This window comes from Podarcis muralis, chromosome 1 (genome assembly GCF_964188315.1).
Source record: "Podarcis muralis chromosome 1, rPodMur119.hap1.1, whole genome shotgun sequence".
Taxonomy (NCBI): Eukaryota; Metazoa; Chordata; class Lepidosauria; order Squamata; family Lacertidae; genus Podarcis; species Podarcis muralis.
This window is the reverse complement of record NC_135655.1, coordinates 16,745,873-16,766,476: the sequence shown is the minus strand read 5'-3', so window position 1 is coordinate 16,766,476 and position 20,604 is coordinate 16,745,873. Positions and strand designations below refer to the sequence as shown.

Genomic DNA, 20,604 nt, shown 5'->3' with positions numbered 1-20,604 from the left:
ACAACAACAAATTGATCCCCTCCCAGGTCTCTCCCCAGCAATACCTCCTCTCACTGGCCCGCCTTAAATGTTTTTGCCTGCCTATAAGTGTCATTGCCTGTGTGGAGGATAAAAAGAGGTGTACAAGGAAATGAAGGACTTGGTTCTCCACCTATTTTTGCTTCTGGCTTGTGGCCTGTGGCCCCTGAAAGGCCTCAGGATGAAAAAGGTCCCCCTCCTGGCATGTGTATTTATGGTATAACAAAGGGAAGGTACATAAAGGATTCCATAATCACATAATTAGGAAATCATTGATAAAATTATGGGGAAAATATAAAGATCTGTTAAAACAAAAAACACCATGGTGGTTGGCCCCAACGGAAGCGATTTCAATTAAAAGGATAAATATAGAAGGAAACTGGCCTACATACGGAGATCTGTTGATAGAAAGAGAAGGGAAACTAAAACTTAAGGATTATGGTGCGATAAGAGAATATGTTCATGATTGGCTGCAACATCATTGATTAAATGAGGTTTTTAAAGAAGATAATAAGAAAGGATTTGGTTATACCATATCTAGATTTCAAAGAGAAATTGTAGATGATAATAATCAACTCTTAAAGAAAATGTATGATTCATTGTTAGAATGGGAGACTAAAGAGGTCAATCTTTAATGATTAAATGGGCACAAGATATAGGACATAACTTACAAATGGAAGATTGGGGGGAATTTTGGAAAGTTAATTTAAAAATTTATTGATTGCATATTGCTATAGGGGAAATATATTTCTACCAATCCAAAGCAGAGGTTAAGAACAGAGGTCAAGGTGAACTAGGTATAAAATACGTGTGGTGTAGGTGGTGGAAGTCTTTTAAAATATTTTAAGCAAGATTTGTATTTTGTAACATGGAAATACATACTTGTGTGTAAGTACAAATTTGAAATTATTGTTTATGGTAAATATCTTTCTATTTTCTAACTTTTCTTTTTTTCTTCTTTTTTCCCCCTAAACATTGTTTTGCAATACATAAATAATTATATTCATATGCATATGTTTAAAATTTGTCTTTTATTTCTTTTTTTGCCATTCTTGTATTATTTAATAAAATTAAAAAATATTTTAAAAAACCCAAAGCAACCTGCAAGACACTGTGCCTCTCCTAGCAAAAGATGAGAGGAGGCCCCAGTTTGATAACAAACAGGCCTTGCTGGGGTCATCCTCACTCTTTGCAGTGGGATGGATTCTTGCCAGGTACTTTAGCCTGCTGGCTGACTGCTCCCCCAGACAAGCTGCTTGGGGGTCACATATGTGATGACATAATAGCATAGAGGAGGGAGCCTTCATCCCCTAAGCAGCTTGGCCAGGGAGGGTTCAGTCCCCGCAGGCAGAGGGGGAAAAACTGGCTATCACTGATCTGTGCAATTATGAAACCATTCAGTGGCACGTCATTAAGCCAATGGCTGAGTCAGAGTCCGGGGGGGGGGGGGGGGAGAAAGATTTTACACACATACAGAGGGAGATCAGAGACGGAGAGAGAGATTGAGGAATGTTCCTGGCACTGGACACAAGTTGGTGGTGTTGAAATTCCAGGAGGAAAAAGCCAAACGTCCAATCTGGAAAGTGCAAAATATGCAGAGAATACTGTTAATAAATCTGGGAGGGCATGCTAAATTAATTTAAAATTATACAGAGAGGGATATGGACTGTGCCACAGTGGAAAGTATGTGCTCGGTCACTCAAGATTCCTCGTGAGCAAACCATGTGCATGACATGTGGATGCCACCAATTCTCCAGCTGATTTTCATTGCCTAGATGGACAAACCGGGTCTCTTCCTCGTTGCATTCCTCCACATCTGTTGTGGAGAGGGTGCCTCACACAGCTGCCCAGGCTGAAGAACGGCGCACTGAAATGATGCTAGAGCTGCCAATTCACATTGGAGCCATCCGATCAGCAAAATTAAGCAGTATTGGTTGGAGCCAGTAAATGCCAGATCAAATCAATTTCCTCTTATGACCTAGTGTACTTGGACTTGCAAAAAGCTTTAGACAAAGTACCTCATCAAAGACTCCTGAGTAAGCTTAGCAGTCAAGGAATAAGTGGTGAGGTCCTCTTCTGGACCAGGAACTGGCTAAGAAGCAAAGAGTAGGAATTAATGGACAGTTTTCCAAATGAAGAAGTATAGAAAGTGAACTCCCCCAAGGATCAGTATTGGGATCGGAGCTTTTTAACTTGTCCGTAAACGATCTGGAGTTAGGAATGATCAATAAGGTAGCCAAGTTTGCTGGTGATACAAATTGCTGTTAAAATAAAGAGAGATTGTGAGGAACCCCAAAAGGACCTCTCCTAACCATGAATGGGTGATAAAAAAGGGTAGCCAAATGGCCAAATGAACAAATGTAAACAAGTATAAAGTGATGCATGTCACAGCAAAAACTTAATTTTGCATATATGCCTGTGTGGTCTGAACTGGTTTTGACTGACCAGGAAGGGGGTCATAGTAGATAGCTCCAGAAAGATGTTGACCTAGTGTGTGGCAACTGTTAAAAAAAGCCAAAATCTACACTGGGCATCATGTGGAAAGGAACTGAAAACAAAACTGTCCATATCATAATGCCATTATATAGATCGAAGGAGTACTGTGTACAGTTCTGCCACACCTCAAGGCAGATATCATAGGTTCAGAAGAGGGTTACCAAGACGATCAAAGGCATGGGGCAACTCCCCTATGGGGAGAGAGTGCCATGTTTGGGACTTCTTATTTTAGAGAAAAAGCAAGTAAGAGATGAGGTGATAGCAGTTTCTAAGATTATGCACAGCATGGAGAAAGTGGATGGGGAAAAGGGTTTTTTCTCTCTCATGAGACTAGAACTCATGGGCATCAAAGGAAACTGAATGTTGGAAGCCTGGGCATAATTGACTTCTAGGTGGAGTAAAGGGATTACAAGACGTTATTTAAGATTTTCTTTGCATATGTATTTGGTGCTCTTTCTGACTCTCTGCGGCTCTTATATGAGCCATTCAAAAAACCGGGTTTACTGGCAGAGTGATTATGCTAGCAGGAGGCTATAACATGGTTACAAGCGCTCAGAATGTGAGATTCCCAAACTCAAAACAGGACAGAATGTCAACTGGGAATCAATCCAGCTAAGTGATAGGAACAATATTCCCTGTGCCCACTCAATGAATGTGATGAGTTCAGTACCGAAGACACATGGAAAAATCGCAAACAAAACCAAATTCAGTCATAGTCTGTTGCAAATTAATCTCTCAGCAGTGTGTCAAGAATTCTTTCATTGGATTTACATGAAAATGGAAAAAATGCAGGACGCTCCAGCTGCTGGTGTGAAGTTTGTATAACCAAGCATGAAGTCTGCATAAACAGTAGTGTGCAAGGGCCATAGCTCAGTGGCAGAACATCTGCTTTGCATGCCGAAGGTCCCAGGTTCAGTCCCCAGCATCTCAAGGTAGGACTGAGAATGCATCCAGTCTGGAATTCTGGAGAGCTGCCGCCAGTCAGTGTAGCAGATGCGGGTGGCGCTGCAGTCTAAACCACTGAGCCTCTTGGGCTTGCTGATCAGAAGGTCATTGGTTCGAATCCCCGCCACGGGGTGAGATCCTGTTGCTCTGTCCCAGCTCCTGCCAACCTAGCAGTTCAAAAGCACACCAGTGCAAGTAGATAAATAGGTACTGCTCCGGCGGGAAGGTAAACATCGTTTTGTGCCCTCTGGTTTCCGTCATGGTGTTCCGTTGCACCAGAAGCGGTTTAGTCATGCTGGCCACTTGACCCAGAAAGCTGTCTGTGGACAAACACTGGCTCCCTCAGCCTGAAAACAAGATGAGCGCCACACCCCATTGACTGGACTTAACTGTCCAGGGGTCCTGTACCTTTTTTTTTTTTTAACCTTAGTCAGTGTAGTCAATACTGAGCTAGAATGAACAAAGGTCTGACTCAGTGTATTATTAATTAATTTATTAAGTTTCTATGCCACCCTTCATCCAAGGATGGCAGGGTGGTTTACAATACAAAAACACAAGAATACATTCCAGAGCAATGAACAAAAATTATATGTCCCTATAGTTGTAGTAGTAGTTGTAGTACAGTAGTAGTAGTAGTTGTTGTTGTTGTAATATCTAGATCTTATGGGAAAGCCACTTCCAACCTAGGGAGGAGGTGATGTTGCGGGATTCCCGCCCCCACACTCGTGCGGAGGCTGGCTCCCAGCCCCGCCGTGACCAGGGGAATCCTCTGCCATGTCACTCCCTGGCCAGCCAACCGGCTGGCTCAGGGGGTGTGGTTTGCTTGCCCCATTTAAGATGTAGATGAATGGGGGGAGCACCATCACCTCCCCCGGATAGTGAAGGGTAGTCTGGTAAAGGATTCTGGGGGGCGTGGCCCTGTCCAAAGCCTATGGAGGCCAGGGCCCAAGGCACGCCCCCGAGCGGTGACCCCGGGGGAGTTGATGTGCATCAGCAGGGCTCCCCCTGCTGGTGTTAACCCTTCCCGGCCTCTCAGGCAGACAGACTGAAGCCGGATAGTTGCCTAAGCCAATACTGCTCATCACCTGCAACCAATAAAGTTGTGGCCAATTTTAGCCCATTAACCTAAATAATGGCGTCCGGTGTCTTTATTTCTACTGGTGGGAGGGGGGAACTCGCCACACAAAGTGTAGCTCCAGTGGCATAGAACTGTCAGCATTTCACTCCTGCTGGATGTGTGATTGCTATATCACATGACAGTGTTTACTTTCTAGGCTTGGAAAGTGTGAGAACGGAAGTCAGTCTTACTCTCTTCCACTGTACTGTACTTTTGTACTTCTTCTTTCTCTCTCTCTCTCTCGGAGAAGTGAGAGAACGCCATGATTGCTTTATCCTGCATATATTGCTTAATAAATACTTAGAATACACACACTCACGCTCCACGATTGTTTCTGCTATACTCTGATGATAGAGCGTGCACATGTCTTTTGATATACGTCGCTGGTGCACACTGGGACTGATTTGTGAACGTCCCGGGCTGTGCTTCATCAGGAAGTCGCCCGGACAGGTCTGTCTCATTCCGGGGGCTGCTTGTGCCCCCCAGGCGTGTTCCGACAAGAACTTCATTACAGACTTTGCCAAGAATGCATGCTAACCTTGCTCTGCCTCCTGCGGGATAGTTACCCTCCCAAATATTTAGTACATAGAGACAGTCCAACCTAATGGGCTGGCAACTGCCATTCAAACACTGTACAGGATATTAGTTTCTAGCACCAGTTCAGATGCAGGTCCGGCATGCAATATCTGCATGTAGGTGGAAGTGGTAGGTTCACACGTAACTTCTTCCTCCCACCACCCATGTAGAACATACTAAGGTGTGCAAAGACACACACACACACACAAACAAACAAACAAACAAACAAACAAACACAGGTTCCACTTTTCTGAAAGCTCACTATGCAAAAATTCACTTCTCCAAACATGATGAATTAGTCTTTCAGGACTCACAGCTAAGATGGATACATGTGAAATTCTTTTCAAATGTTTGCATTGTTTTTAGATATGGAAGTGTTTTGAGGCTTTCCCGCGTTTTATGGTTCCGTTTTGTTTGTTTCATAAGTGCATGTTTTATCATGGCAACACACCCTGGAACCTTAAGGTAAAGGGAGGGTGTTGCTGTTGTTGTTTAGTCGTTTAGACGTGTCCGACTCTTCGTGACCCCATGGACCAGAGCACGCCAGGCACTCCTGTCTTCCACTGCCTCCCTCAGTTGGTAGCTTCAAGTTGGTAGCTTCAAGAACACTGTCCAACCATCTCGTCCTCTGTTGTCCCCTTCTCCTAGTGCCCTCAATCTTTCCCAACATCAGGGTCTTTTCCAGGGAGTCTTCTCTTCTCATGAGCTGGCCAAAGTATTGGAGCCTCAGCTTCACGATCTGTCCTTCCAGTGAGCACTCAGGGCTGATTTCCTTCAAAATGCATAGGTTTGATTGTATATTGTCTCCCTGCTTATTTAACTTATATGCAGAATTCATCATGCGTAAGGCTGGGCTGGATGAATCCCAAGCCAGAATTAAGATTGCTGGAAGAAATATCAACAACCTCAGATATGCAGATGACACAACCTTGATGGCAGAAACTGAGGAGGAATTAAAGGGAGGGTAAGAAATCTAAATCAACAAAAATGGGTGAGGCGTACAGCACAAACAACACAAAGTCTTGAGGCACCTCAGAGGTGGACAGCTTTATGACAGCAAGGGCTTTCATGGACTGTGGTCCGCTCCATCAGATGCATGAAGCGTTCTCCTGAGTGTGCTCATGGTTTGATCGCAGCATGGGGTGGAAGGATTGCATGTGAGATTTGCCCTTGGAGGAAAGAAATACTGGCAGCGGGGGACTCCTTGGCTTGTCAGTCCGTTCCTATCACTGAGGCTCCAATCTTGGAAGTTCTGAGACATTGTATGGCTTGTAAATCTCTATAAAAGAACTCCTGCCAAGGGTGGATTCATACCAATGTGTCCCTTTTATGAATGAGCCATGTGCAAATAACAAATGCATGAGAAACCACACTTCCTGTTGCATAAGTTAACATTTTTCCCTGATCTTCCCTGTTGAATTCTTTATGAGGGTATGACCTCATGCCGAACAAACAGCTAGGCTTGCCTGCTAACTAATGCATGCTGTCTAGATGGGGAGATCATGAAGCATGGACGCTGTAGCTCAGAGGTGCGGCACAGACTTCGGTTACAGAAAGTTGGGGAAGCCAATCCGGATCTGATCATCTCTAGTTAGAAGGATCTGTGGCTGTAAATCTGGGACAGATTTCTTCATACCCTGTTCAAGTAGAAAGAAAGCACCCATCCAACTAGACCAATGAACAGACTCAGCATAAGGTAGCATCACATTTTCATGATATACATTGAGCAACATGGTTTACAGCTTTGAAAGTAAGAGACTCACTGACAACCCCTAGGAAACCCAAAGCCTTTAACTAGGGATGGATGTACACCCAGGAAAAAACCACTATAAATAGATCAGAAATTCAATTGGTTTTTTTGACTATTGTAGCTGAGTCCTAGGAAACTTTCTTCTTCTTCTTCTTCTTCTTCTTCTTCTTCTTCTTCTTCTCCTCCTCCTCCTCCTCCTCCTCCTCCTCCTCCTCCTCCTATCACTTGTGGCCAAGTAAGATTGTCTTCCATGATCACAGTTTTAACAGTGAGTCCGTAAGTGACCTTGAAGGCCAGTTCTGGATCCACATGTCCTTCCATGGTGGGAACATAGGTTTGTGGGCGGGAGTTGATCACGGTGAGGGTTTGCCAAGCGTGCCTTCCTTTCATCCTGAGTTTGAGCTTCTTCAAAACCCATGGCACATTTGGTAAAGGCTGTTCTCCAGTTGGAGTGCTCGCAGGCCAGTGTTTCCCAGTTGTTGGTGTTTATACTAATTTTTTTTAGATTTGCCTTGAGAGAGTCTTTAAACCTCTTTTGTTGATCACTAGCATTAAGCTTTCCATTTTTAAGTTCGGAATAGAGTAGTTGCTTTTGAAGACATTAATCAGGCATCTGCACAATATGACCAGTCCAACAAAGCTGATGTTGAAGAGCCCTAGCAATAATGGGAATGGAGGTCCCAAGAAAGCAGACTACAGTGGTGCCTCGCAAGATGAAATTAATTCATTCTGCGAGTTTTTTCGTCTTGCGAATTTTTCATCTTGTGAAGCAAGCCCATAGGAATGCATTGAAAATCAATTAATGCATTCCTATGGTCAAAAAAAGTCCAAACAAAGCCAAATTTGGTACAAAAAGAGTTTATTAAGTGCTCTTTAAAGTCACACATACTGTAAAGAGCATTTCAAAAACTGAAGGAACAATAATTTAAGTTTCTAGACATGACAGGAAAGCATTTAAAAATCACCAAAGTGTACTGTACATACATTTTCTAAGACTCTGGGGGACAACTCGAAGAAGGTTCCTCTTCCACTCTTTGCTTCTTGCTGAAGAACATTCCAAACACCCCAACCCAAAATCCAAAAACCCACAAAAAAAGTTTTAAAAGTTTAACTTACCAAATGGCTGCAAAAGAAGTTTTGGAAAAGCTTCAAAAATCACCAAAGTCTTCAAAAACCTCAAAAAAAGGCTACCACACCGCATTCTATGAGTTGCTCCTCGAAGTCAAGTCGCAACTGCACCTCTTCAAGCAATGCACCCTGGGTATTAACGGTTTTAAGAAAAAGGAAACAAACTTGCAAGACGTTTTCGTCTTGCGAAGCAAGCCCATAGGGAAATTCGTCTTGCGAAACAACTCAAAAAACCAAAAAGCCTTTCGTCTTGCGAGTTTTTCGTCTTGCGAGGCATTCGTCTTGCGAGGCATTCGTCTTGCGAGGTACCACTGTAATTTATTTTTGTATGTTACAACAGCCGCTAGAACTTTATATGTACAGAAGTGGAAAGAAGGGTCACCAACCAAGGAAGAATGGCTTATAAAACTGATGGACTATGCTGAAATAGTGAAGTTGACTGCTAAATTAAGAGGACATAATGATGAAACATTTAAGGAGCAATGGAGACCATTGATGGATTACCTATCAAACTGTCACCCATACATGAAGTTGCAGGCAGGATATAAAGTATAAATGATTTGGGGTTTAGACAATAAAAACATATGTGTTATATGGCAGCTAATAAAAAGGAGTAAAACAAACATCAGGAAAAATAGGGTGGAGATTCAAGAAGAAACTACTCATGTTTTTTAAAAATTGTATATGATGATAAATGTTTTGAAATATTTTTGGAGAATGAATAAAAAAGTACCGGTATACGGGGGGGAGAACATAAGGGATGCTTGAATGTTGGCATTCTGGTACAGAAGCTCCCTTGGGAATCATTGTACACAGCAATGTTTAATTAAAGGTAAAGGTAAAGGTAAAGGGACCCCTGACCATTAGGTCCAGTCACGGACAACTCTGGGGTTGTGGCGGTCATCTCTCTTCATTGGCCGAGGGAGCCGGCGTACAGCTTCTGGGTCATGTGGCCAGCATGACTAAGCTGCTTCTGGCGAACCAGAGCAGCACACGGAAACGCCATTTACCTTCCCACCGGAGCGGTACCTATTTATCTACTTGCACTGGACATGCTTTTGAACTGCTAGGTTGGCAGGAGCAGGGACCAAGCAACAGAAGCTCACCCCGTCGGGGGGATTCGAACTGCCAACCTTCTGTTAGCCCAAGATTTCTTATCAAGGATAAACACCCCAAAGAGCCACTTTTCACATTATTTCCCTTTTTGATGGATTTTTATAAAAATGTATGCCTTGATTTTTACCCTCGGCAACAGAGTTGCTCAAAGGATTAAAAAAACAAAACAAACCGTCACCCTAATTCTAACCAATAAGCAATAGCAGTCAGCATGGGAGTTGAGATCCCATGACCTTCCAGCACTGCTATTGCTGTGGCTGACCAGGAAGGAGATGGAGAGTGAGACCAGCATGGAACAAACAGAATGTAAGTCCTGAGAGGCTCATTGGCTCATTTTTTCTTATGCCCAAAAAGTAATAATAATGTTTAAGCAGGTTTTTTTGGTGTATTGGATAGATAAATTTGATCCCCTCCCACTGTCTCTGTTTTATCTGTTGTACGTGTCTCAGAGGTGTGTGTGTGTGCGTGTGTGCATGTGTGTGTGTTTTTGTGTCTGTGTGTGCGCGCGTGCTGAATATTCTACCTGGTTTCCAATATTCTTTGCTGCCTTCACTGGTATGTAAGTATAAGAATGCTGGGATATAAATATCTGCATTAAATATAAAAAGATGCAGTGGTACCTCGGGTTAAGTACTTAATTCGCTCCGGAGGTCCGTTCTTAACCTGAAACTGTTCTTAACCTGAAGCACCACTTTAGCTAATGGGGCCTCCTGCTGCCGCTGCGCCGCCGGAGCACAATTTCATCCTGAAGCAAAGTTCTTAACCCGAGGTACTATTTCTGGGTTAGCGTATGTAACCTGAAGTGTATGTAACCCGAGGTACCACTGTAATAGCAAAGCAAGGAAACATCAGCAAAAAATATAAAAATGCCAAATAAGATGGGTCAAGTATAATATTATGTTTTGTAAGGAAGGGGACCAATGTTATTGCCAGAGCACATGCTCTGCATGTAGAACGTCCCAGGCTGGATTCAGACCCTGGTGAATCCAGAAATATGGGCTCAGATGGCTGGTAAAGTCTCTCTCCAGGCCTGGCAAGAGGAGGGATCAAGAGATGTTGCTGTACTGGACCCAGAGGCAGCAGAGACCCAATTCTCAGATTTTTGTGTGTAACGAAATTAATAGACTCCAGCCCTTGTAGAATGAGAGATACAAAGAAAATGTTCAAGCGACACACTAATCAATTGCAAATGCTGCTCCCGCCTTTCTGCGTTTTTGGCCAATGAGTGAAGTCGTGGTTTGATTGATGAGCACTATAGAAAATATTAGAGTCACACATCCATCAGTTCAGTATCGCCTACTCTGAAGGGCAGCACCTTTCCAGGATTTCAGACAGGGAATTTTTTCCCCAGTTCTTTCTGGAGATGCCAGAGCTGGAACCTTCTGCATGCAAGGCAGATGCTCTACCGCCTATGGCCCTTCCCCACGTGCAGACCCACCAAGCAACTTTCATCATTGGAAATCAAAAGCTAGCCTTCACACACGGACACCCAAGCACACACCCCACCATGTCTGCTTGCCGTACAGAAAAAGAAAAGGGAAGAAAAAACTGGTGCAGTAAACCTCATGAATTACACAGTGTTCTCCCTGGAAAACAGAATTGCATAATATGTTGTTATACTACTGCACGTAGTAAAAATCATTCTTAGGTTGCGGAGCCAGAAAAAACAAGACATGAAAGGACAAACTGACTAGAAGTTCGCCGCTTTGGACCAGAGAAGGGTATCTGGCAAGATCCCGTTGCTTTTAGTCCATGTGTTTTTCATTTGATTTAGTTCATGTAAGGTTCTTTCAAGGGACATGATTGAAAACGCAACGGAGCTCTGTAGGAATCGGAGCTGTGTGAGTTTGAGAAACTCACTGGGCCAATCAGCTTGTTTTTTCCACTAAATCTAAAAGGCTTGAAAGCTTACACTTCATTATGATGAATATTTGGGGAGTGGGGTTATGAAGCATTTTATGCAAGCAAGTGAGCATGTGAGGACATGGATAACACAGTTTTAGTCCCTTCCTATGTTCTCCTTGTTATCTTTCTTCTCTTCAACCAAGACAAGTCCATTAAAGGGGGGGGGGGGCGAGAAGCATTTGGAGATGTTCCATCAAGCTTTCTGTTGTTTCTTCACTTTTTTACATTTCCATGATAAGATCACTGAGATGGGTCCCTTCCAACTTTGCAATTCTTGACTCTATGGTTCTATATATGCAGCTGGAAGGGACCTCAAACATTTCCAAAGCATTGTGCATTCTCCACCAATGACTGACCACCTTGAATAGCATCCAAGGGTAGAAATAATAGGATCATAAAACTGTAGCGTTGGAAGATACCACAAGGATCATCTATGCAATGCAGGAATCTTTTGCCTGACATGGGACTCAAACCCACGTCCCTGAGATTAAAAGTCCCGTGCTCTACCTACTGAGCTATTTTAGCTGTCTACCTCAAGGGCAAGTTGGCAGTGCCTCTGGCATTAAGCAGAGGAGAGAGGGTTTTGGTGGAGATGTGGGAGGGTTGCCCATACCTTTCTCATCTACTATAATAGCCCCTAGCACATCCTCTGAATGCATAAGTATGGATAAGTAGGGGAAGTTGGGAGGGAAAGGGCAAGCTGCTGACTATACTGGAATATTCTCCATGCTCTAAGTGTCTATATGTGTCTATATGTACAGCTAAACCAAATTGTATTAATCAAGGTTAGGTAATTATTATTATTTATTATATATATATATATATATAGGGCGCGGGTGGCGCTGTTCGTAAAAGCCTCAGCGCCTAGGGCTTGCCGATCGAAAGGTTGGCAGTTCGAATCCCCGCGGCGGGGTGCGCTCCCGTCGTTTGGTCCCAGCGCCTGCCAACCTAGCAGTTCGAAAGGACTCCCGGGTGCAAGTAGATAAATAGGTACCGCTTACTAGCGGGAAGGTAAACGGTGTTTCCGTGTGCAGCTCTGGCTCACCAGAGCAGCGATGTCATGCTGGCCACGTGACCCGGAAGTGTCTCCGGACAGTGCTGGCCCCCGGCCTCTTGAGTGAGATGGGCACACAACCCTAGAGTCTGTCAAGACTGGCCCGTACGGGCAGGGGTACCTTTACCTTTATATATCTATATCTATATCTATATCTATATCATCTATATCTATATCTATATCTATATCTATATCTATATCTATATCTATATCTATATCTATATCTATGTCTATATCTATATCTATATCTATATCTATATCTATATCTACATCTATATCTATAGTTAAATACAATGATATATGAACATGGGAAGCTGACTTAGTAGAATGATCTCATTGGACCTGTCTCAGTAGATCATTAGTATCTGTAATTCACTGGTAGCAGCTCTCCAGCATTTCAGAGGAGATGCCAGGGACTGAACCTGGGACCTTCTGCATGCAAGGCAGATACTCTACCACTGAGCTACATTCCTTCCCCATCCTTGCAAGGAGCCCAGAGCTGCAAACATACAAATGAAAAACACCTAAAAACAATTCCAGTACAGATCCGGACTGGGAAAGGTCGCTACTTAAAAGGCTTCTTTGATGAGGAAGGTCAACAGACCACAGAGACAGCACCTTTCTAATATTTAACGGGAAGGAATTCCAAAGGGTAAGTGCCATGCCACTAAAGGTTGAATTCTTATACAGTAGAACCTCGGTTTACGTTACCTTCGGGTAACGTGAACTTCGGGTAGCGAAAGCGGCAAACCCGGAAATATATTTCCGGGTTTCGCCACTCACGCATGCACAGAAGCGCTTTTCATGCTGCGCACATGAGCAGAAGTGCTTTTTCGCTCTGCGCGTGCTCGTGCACAGAAGTGGCACCTCCGGTTGCGGAAACCTAGGGATCCGACCGGAGCTCTGGAATGGATCCTGTCCGCAACCGGAGGTACCACTGTATTAGGGGAACAGACCTCCTGATGAGATGGCATCTGTAGGAGGCCCTCACTTGCAGATGTAATGCGTAGCCTAGTGTAATGCATAGCCATGTGCAAAAAAGAATGATCTTGCTGGAGTTAAACACACTCACTTCCCATTGATTTCAGTAGGTGAGTTAGTCACAGGAATGTCAGATCACTGGCCCACCAGCAGACTGGCAGAGAATCTCCCAGGTTTCAGAAAGGAGTCCTTCTCAGCCCTACTGGGAGATATCAAAAATTGAACTGGGGAGCTTATTTATGGTCAAACCATGGAGCTAGGCGCTTCCACTGATTTTAGTGGAGGAGTTAAGCACACGCTCAACACTCTTCCAATGGGACTAACAGAATTAGCAAATACTGAATCACGCCCTAGATATTCCGGCCGCGGGATGAAGATGATGCATAGAATCTTCAAATCAACCATTCACTCATTCCCCACTCCATTGTCAAAGCAATGATTCTTCAACATCAACTTGCTGGGCTGTTCATGTTGTGCAGATGCCTGATTATCGTCTTCCAAAGCAACTACTTTATTACGAACTTTAAAATGCAAAGTGTATTGCTTGTGGTCAACAAAAGAGGTCTGAAGACTCTCTCAAGGCAAATCTAAAAAAAATATAATGGAGTATAAACACCAACAACTGGGAAACACTGGCCTGCAAACGCTCCGATTGGAGAACAGCCTTTACCAAAGGTGACATGGGCTTTGAAGACGCTCGAACTCAGGACAAAAGGGAGAAATGTGCTAAGAAGAAGAGTTTGGATTTGATATCCCGCTTTATCACTACCCAAAGGAGTCTCAAAGCGGCTAACATTCTCCTTTCCTTTCCTCCCCCACAACAAACACTCTGTGAGGTGAGTGGGGCTGAGAGACTTCAAAGAAGTGTGACTGGCCCAAGGTCACCCAGCAGCTGCAGGTGGAAGAGCGGAGACGCGAACCCAGTTCCCCTGATTACGAGTCTACTGCTCTTAACCACTGCACCACACTGGCTAAGAGGAAGGCACGCTTGGCAAACCCTCACCGTGATCAACTCCCTCCTGGAAACCTATGTCCCCACTGTGGAATGACATGTGGATCCAGAATTGGCCTCCACAGTCACTTACGGACTCACTGTTAAGACTGTGTTCATGGAAGACAATCTTACTCGGCTACGAGTGATCGCCAAAGAAGACTCCAGTTAGAACATGCAAAACGGACCTCCCTCCTTTGTGAGCACATGACCCAAGCGCCCCATATGGTTTGGATGAAAGCAGTCACAAATAATCCTTTGTTGCTTGTTTCTGAAGAGGATCCAGTAGCCTGTGTCGGTTCCGCCACACATTTCTTATTAGACAAGCAACCATCAGTTAAGTCTGTGCAACAAAATGCATCATTTAGAGGTGACACTGTATTAGAACATTCTGAATTCCCAAAAGTCCAGTAGCTCACATCCTAGCAGGACAGCTTGGATAAGGAAGCAATCGCTGGCTTGAGTGTATTTTATTATACTGCAGTTAGCAACAGTTTTGGATTAAACCTTTCTGTAAATATTATAAACCTACTTGTTGAAAATTAATAGAGTTATCCCAAAGGGGTTATTGCTGTCTATCCATCATGTGCAGTTAATTCCAAGTGTTATTTCATATTTTCACCACTGTGTGGATGGATAGATCTTCTTCTTCTTTTCTTTCTTTTTGGTCTGTCAACAAATGATTTGTTATTTTGTTTACATTTTTCAACTTGGAAGAGAAGCTAGAATGAACAAATAGAAAGCGAGTTATTTGGTGAGAAGACAAAAACATGCTTCGTGGTGTTATACCAGCAATACATGAAGTGTAAAATACTAACTCTCTTCAACCAACAGGGTTTCTCCCTCCCCCCTTAATTAATATACAGTGGTACCTCGGGTTACAGACGCTTCAGGTTAAGGACTCCGCTAACCCAGAAATAGTACCTCGGGTTAAGAACTTTGCTCAGGATGAAAACAGAAATCGTGCCATCATGGTGCGGTGGCAGCGGGAGGCCCCATTAGCTAAAGTGATACCTCAGGTTAAGAACAGTTTCAGGTTAAGAACGGACCTCCAGAATGAATTAAGTTCTTAACCCGAGGTGCCACTGTACAATGTAAAATTGTAATGAAAGGAATTAAAAAAGAAATGCCTTGCAGGAAAATCATGAGAAAATTTAACTATCTGCATTACGCAACATTTGCTTGTTAGCCTCAGTTGCCATTTTAAAATTGGAAAATATTTAATTCAGTGGAAATGTAAATTTGTGCTAACTTCCTGGAATAAGTATACATTCTTTAGAGTAGATGCATGTGATACTCATTGAAGCATATAGGAAACTACTAAAATATTTTTTTTCCTGGGCATGGCAATAAAACCTCTACCATGGATTGGTTGCACTGCAGTGATGTCATGGAATATTCATGAATAGTCTGCCGTTTGGGTGGAGAACTGGACCCTCCCAGTGGGCCAGATCTTGACCTCCCCCAATCCCCAGGGTCAGCTTTGTCAGGTTGGTGGAGCCACCCACCAGCCAACTGCCCAAGGTCATAAGTGTTGGAGTTTAGTAAATATATTGCAGTGTGGTGCAGAAAGAAATAACCTGGTAAGACTGATGGCTGAAAGGATAAAGAAAACAGAAGGTTTATTATGCATGGCAAACAAGGGCTTCACGTGTCTCCAAAATGGAGTCACAAAGGGGTAAACTCATACTGCAGCTCCCTCGAACAAGCTGAAGTTGGAGAAGAAGCAGGAAAGAAATAAAACTCTGAAAGAGAGTAATCTACTTTACCAACAAATAGTTACTAAAAGAGAAGGAATCGGGGAGGAGGAAGAACAGGTGTCTGTCGCCGCCACCTCCAACCTGCTTCAGGCAACCTATTGCAAGTGTTGTTGGTTTATTCTCAACAGCATCAAGTAATCCATTTTTTGCCAGGACAGATGCATGCAAGCCTGACCACAGGGCTTGACTGCTTTGCACTGTAAAGCACTGAAACAGTCTCATGGGTTTGGAGGTGGGACTAGTTAGGCCTGTTGGTCAGAGGCCACCCACCCCTGGGGTAGGGCATTCTAAGCACTTACAGCCAAGCCCACAAAGATTCCTCCTTCAGGCCTCTGGTGTAGTGGTTAAGAGCAGTAGACTCGTAATCTGGTGAACCAGGTTCACGTCCCCGCTCCTCCACATGCAGCTGCTGGGTGACCTTGGGCTAGTCACACTTCTCTGAAGTCTCTCAGCCTCACTCACCTCACAGAGTATTTATTGTGGGGGAGGAAGGGAAAAGAGAATGTTAGCTGCTTTGAGACTCCTTCGGGTAGTGATATAGCGGGATATCAAATCCAAACTCTTCTTCTTCTCTCCATTCAATACATGAAAGATGGAAATGAAGGCCGAAGGGACAGGGATGCTGGGAGTAGGGTTAGGATGCCTTCAAGACACAGGGAATATTGTGTTAGTTTTCCTGGTTACAATGCTAGGACTTGTGTCCTGTTTTCTAAGTCTCCTTTTGCAGTGCAGTACATGACCTGACCATTAGGTCCTGCAGGAGCGGTACCTATTTATCTACTTGCACTTTGACGTGCTTTCGAACTGCTAGGTTAGCAGGAGCTAGGTTGGCAGGAGCAGGGGATTTGAACCGCCGACCTTCCAATTGGCAAGTCCTAGGCTCTGTGGTTTAACCCACAGCGCCACCCGCATCCTAAGTGCAGTACATACCTGTTGTGTTATGCAAAGGTGGCTTTTTGACCAATATACCGGCATGTCATGCTAAATTTCCTTCACATGCATGGGCATGGTGTGATCAGGGGTGTAGAAAGGGGGGGCAGACCTCACTGAGGGGAGTGACATTGGGCGCGCCACCTGCCCGTGCCACCCAAGCCTGCCCCAAGCTGTTGGGGTAAGCGGGGAGCTGCGCCACTTTGCTGGCGGCATTCAACCCTTCCCCCTTCGTTTTGACAGCTTGGAGGAGGCTTGGGAGTTGCGGGTGGGCGGCATGCCGAATATCCACCATGGGCGGCTCGCTCCGCCCCCATGGATGGCTCACTCCACCCCACAGCTGCAAGGCGCGCACACTGCTCTGGGAACCCGAGCGGCTATCCTGTGCCTGGGAGGGCACCCTCAGGAGGGTGCCCACCCTGGGCAGCATGGACATATGCTCCACCACTGGGCATAGTTGTCAACATTTCCCTTTTTTAAAGGGAAATTCCCTTACTCCGAATAGGATTCCTCGCAAGAAAAGGGAAAAGTTGACATCTATGCCGCTGGGTGTGACACAGCAACAACCCATTCTGCACCTGTGTAATTCTGTTTCCCCATGATTTGCCCCGTGAAAACAGCAGGAAAGGATTGTATGTTGGTCTCTTTTCTCACAGGTTTTGACTCTTTACTTCCACTGTTTCCCAGGTTAAAGAGAGTGCAAACAAATAACATAGAAATCAGCACAAAACATGCAGTAAAATCCATTAGTTTTCCAGAAGTGGCTTCTACGTCATGTGAAAGCTCAACTATAATTAACTGTTAGGTCCACAGAGTTTCCCAAACTTGGGTCTTGAGCTGTTTTTGGACTGCGATTCCCATCATCCCTGACCACTGGTCCTGCTAGCTAGGGATCATGGGAGTTGTAGTCCAAGAATAACTGGGAAAACTGCTGCTAGCCGTGATGGCCTATGCTCTGCCTCCATGTTCAGAGGCAGCAATGCTTCTGAATACTAGTTTCTGGAAACCACAGGGAGAGGAGAGTACTTTTGTGCTCAAGTCCTACTTGAGGACTTTCCACTGGCATTGGGGGGGGGGGGCGTTGTAAGAACAGGATACTGGACTAGATGGGCCACTGGCCTGATTCAGCAGGCTCTTCTTATGTTCTTATGAAATATCAGGAAAAGGAAATGAACTGTCATGGAATTCTACTCAATATTGATCCAGAGTAGTTAGCGGAGTAACAACAATGTATAGGTACCCCTGCCCGTACGGGCCAGTCTTGCCAGACTCTAGGGTTGTGCGCCCATCTCACTTAAGAGGCCGGGGGCCAGCGCTGTCCAGAGACACTTCCGGGTCACGTGGCCAGCGTGACAAAGCCGCATCTGGCGAGCCAGCGCAGCACACAGAAACACCGTTTACCTTCCCTATTTATCTACTTGCACCTGGAGGTGCTTTCAAACTGCTAGGTTGGCAGGCGCTGGGACTGAGCAACGGGACCGCACCCCGCTGCGGGGATTCGAACCGCCAACCTTTCGATCGGCAAGCCCTTGGCGCTGAGGCTTTTACCCACAGCGCCACCAGCGTCCCAACAACAATGTATAGTTAGCAAGTAATGTATAGTTATGTGTATGTGCAATGTATAGTTAGCAAGTATAAGTAACAACTTAAATATGTTGAAGGATTCCCCCAAAATAGACCAGAGGCAATTGTATTTCATCCAGCAGAGCTTTACTGCTCCTGAAGGCAAATGAGCATAATGGTCACAAATCCAATACATTCAGGCACTGAATTTATTGGCACTGTCCATAAAAAAATCCAGTTGCAGCAGACTTAAACTTGCAAAAACTTATAATAACCCTAAAACTTAACACTACATATAGAACACCACGCCAGATAGATAGAAAGAGAGACAGAAAGAGAGAGGGTGAAACCCAGGCTCCTTCTGGCCCTACTTTTATGGTCAGCATGACCTTGACTGAAAGAGATAAGAGAACCAGTTGGAACCAACTGTACTCAGCTTCTCTGAAGGAATAACCCAAACATCATGAACCTTCTTGCTTGCTTCTTTCACACAGAGAAGCTTCCAGAACCCTCTTGAATTAATTAGAATAGGAAAGATCTCTACACATCAGATCAATACTTTCTGCACTAAGAAATGCAAACTGCTATATGAATGCAGCCCCAGTGTACAAAGTCTTACTCCTCCCTTGGTACTTTCTCAGAACGCATGGAAGGGAAAGCTTGAACGGGACTTATATGTACAGCCAAAGCAGGAAATGGCAGGGAGCTAGGATTGCACTTTGAGGAATATATTTAGAACATGTAGAACTGCGAGCTAGAAGCTCACGAAAAACTCGTCCAAAATCAAAACCCAAGAGTGTTGGCTGGCCGCTCTGCAATGGCACGGAATTTAGTGTGGGTGGCAAGCGGGAGTGCCAGACATCTTTTGGGTGGAAAGGACATTCCTGTATGTCAAAACACAGGCATTCCACTGACCATAGGTCTCAAAGACACTGCAGCTTCGAGAAATGTCAGCGAGCAGGCTGCAGATTCGCCATAGCATTGTTCTTGAAAATCGTGCTTGAGAAACGGTTGAGGTAATGCGTTGGCAACGTCTGCTTTCCCCTGCAGAAGAGAGGGGAAGCCACTAGCTTAGCACCCAGCCTTTCTGCCAAAGCCACAAGCCCCCTCTCTCCTTTATTTGCAGAGGACCTACCTAATAAATAACAGGAGGAGAGGAGGAAATGGAAGAGTGAGATATACGAGGGGGCCGGAGTCGTAATTTACGAAATGCAATAAACTTGCTGTCAGTTAACTTCAACTGATGTGCAAATCTGTCAGGAAGTTCCAAACGCTGCATACATTTTCTCAGCGGGGCGTTTTAAAAGGAAATAAAATAGCACCTGAGTAGAAAAGGAGGAAAGTGGAGACAAAAAGAAATGGGGCAGAATGGAGAAATGGATGGGGGTGGGGAGTGGGGAGGAATGAGATAGGAAAAGCCCTGCTGGATAACACCAAAGGTCCATCTAGGCCAGTATCCTGTTCCCACAGGGATCAACCAGATGTTTTGGGGAAGCCTGCATGCAGGTTATGAGCACAACAATGCTCTTTCGCTTGTGAATACTAGCATACCAGAGATAATCCACACATCCGCCAGCTCATTATGCGAAAATTCAGTTACGTGAATTTCCTGCTATGGGCTGAACTTTGCTGTGTTTCTCTTCTGACGCTGGATCTCAAGCTATCATACCTTCCTTGGTTTTGAGAGCCAGTGTAGTGTAGTGGTTAAGAGCGGTAGTCTCGTAATCTGGGGAACCGGGTTCGCGTCTCCGCTCCTCCACTTGCAGCTGCTGGGTGACCTTGGGCCAGTCACACTTCTTTGAAGTCTCTCAGCCCCACTCACCTCACAGAGTGTTTGTTGTGGGGGAGGAAGGGAAAGGAGAATGTTAGCCGCTTTGAGACTCCTTAAAGGGAGTGAAAGGCGGGATATCAAATCCAAACTCTTCTTCTTCTTTTAAAAACATTTTTATAAATACCTGACATGTTTATACACTGAAGCATTTCCTCAGTGGCATATGTATGTGTCTGCGAGAGCACACTCATGTGCACCATTTAAAATAAAATAAATACCTGAAACAATGGTTGGGGGAGCAATGGCTTTTTTAAGTGTTGGTGCTGACATTTAAAGCCCTAAATGGCCTTGGCCCAGTACAGTGGTGCCTCGCAAGACGAAATTAATTCGTTCCGCAATTCTCTTCGTCTTGCGAGTTTTTCGTCTTGCGATGCACGGTTTCCCATAGGAATGCATTGAAAATCAATTAATGCGTTCCTAGGGAAACCGCCTTCAGACCAGGT

At 44.6% G+C, this 20,604-nt stretch overlaps 1 non-coding gene across 1 annotated transcript; it reads right to left on the bottom strand.

The window, feature by feature from the left end:
- Nucleotides 1-12,506: 12,506 nt before the first annotated feature.
- TRNAA-UGC (transfer RNA alanine (anticodon UGC)) lies at nucleotides 12,507-12,583 on the bottom strand. Its single transcript has one exon. It is a non-coding gene; the product is annotated as a tRNA-Ala (tRNA).
- Between the last annotated feature and the right edge of the window lie 8,021 nt (nucleotides 12,584-20,604).